Raw genomic sequence first — 1,118 nt, 5'->3', positions numbered from 1 at the left:
TGTATTTAGTTAGGTCAAACAACCTTCTATTTTAGTGAAAAATTAATCATATCAGTTTAATTGATTCAACCTAAAAGTAGTTTTTCTGTTTTGTTTTGTGGTGCTGGGGATAGAACCCAGGGCCTTGTGCATGCGAGGCAAGCACTCTACCAACTGAGCTATATCCCCAGGCCCACAAGTAGTTACTGTGTGTCTAGAGTGTGTCCATAACTGAGTTAAGATTTTCAATGTCCAAAACTCTGAAAATATCATGGTTATCAAGCTTTTCTCAAAATAAAACTAGTAACCACATCCGACACAGCTAAGTAAGCTCCTATTGAACATGATCTTCCTGCACATAACAGCTATTAACTGTGCTAAAATAACATACAATAAAATACTGACCTAAGGGCACATAGAGTGAAAAACTTTGGAAAGAGAAAAATTGGAAGAAACCAGCACTGGACAGTCGTGCTTATAATTTTTATGATTTTGAACTTGAAAGCAGAATGAAGGTAGTGCCACGTGAATTGACTAGAACTTTGACATAAAAATTCTTGTATTTATGACATATTTCAAGTCAGGAAAAAAATCAGACAGTGTTCATTACAATCGCATACAGTGGAAAGTGAGGGGAGTCTCAGGAAAAGAGAATAAGAGCTGTGACAGAGCCTGGTTTGAGTGTGTCCCCCAAGGTTCATGCTGAGGAAGCATAGTCCCCAGTGTGGTGGCCTTGGAAGGTGGAAGCTTTAAGAAGTGGGATGTAAGAGCTGGTGGTATAGCTCAGTTGGTAGAGTGCTTGCTTTGCATGCACAAGGCCCTGGGTTCAAACCCCAGCACCACCAAAAAAAAGAAGTGGGATGTACATAGTACAAGGTAATGAGGTCACTGTGGGATGGATAAAGTTCTCTTAGTTCTCTTAGGACCCCAGTTAGTTCACACAAGAAGGATGTTATAAAAGAACAAGTATACTGTTCTCCCTGCTTTCTGTCCTCCTGTCTTGTCACATGATCTCTCCATCTCACATACTCTCCTGCCATGATACAGAAAGGGTGCCCTCACCAGAGCTGACACAAAGCTGTTTAGATGTTCAGTCTCCAAAACCATGAGCTAAATAAAGCTCTTTTCTTTATAAAGTG

The 1,118-nt window shown here is 40.3% G+C and overlaps 1 non-coding gene across 1 annotated transcript; it reads left to right on the top strand.

Moving 5' to 3' along the window:
* Nucleotides 1-751: 751 nt before the first annotated feature.
* Trnaa-ugc lies at nucleotides 752-824 on the top strand. The gene has a single exon. It is a non-coding gene; the product is annotated as a tRNA-Ala (tRNA).
* Nucleotides 825-1,118: the final 294 nt, after the last annotated feature.

This window comes from Marmota marmota, unplaced genomic scaffold (genome assembly GCF_001458135.2).
Source record: "Marmota marmota marmota unplaced genomic scaffold, marMar, whole genome shotgun sequence".
Classification (NCBI taxonomy): domain Eukaryota; kingdom Metazoa; phylum Chordata; class Mammalia; order Rodentia; family Sciuridae; genus Marmota; species Marmota marmota.
This window is presented reverse-complemented; position numbering and strand designations above follow the sequence as displayed.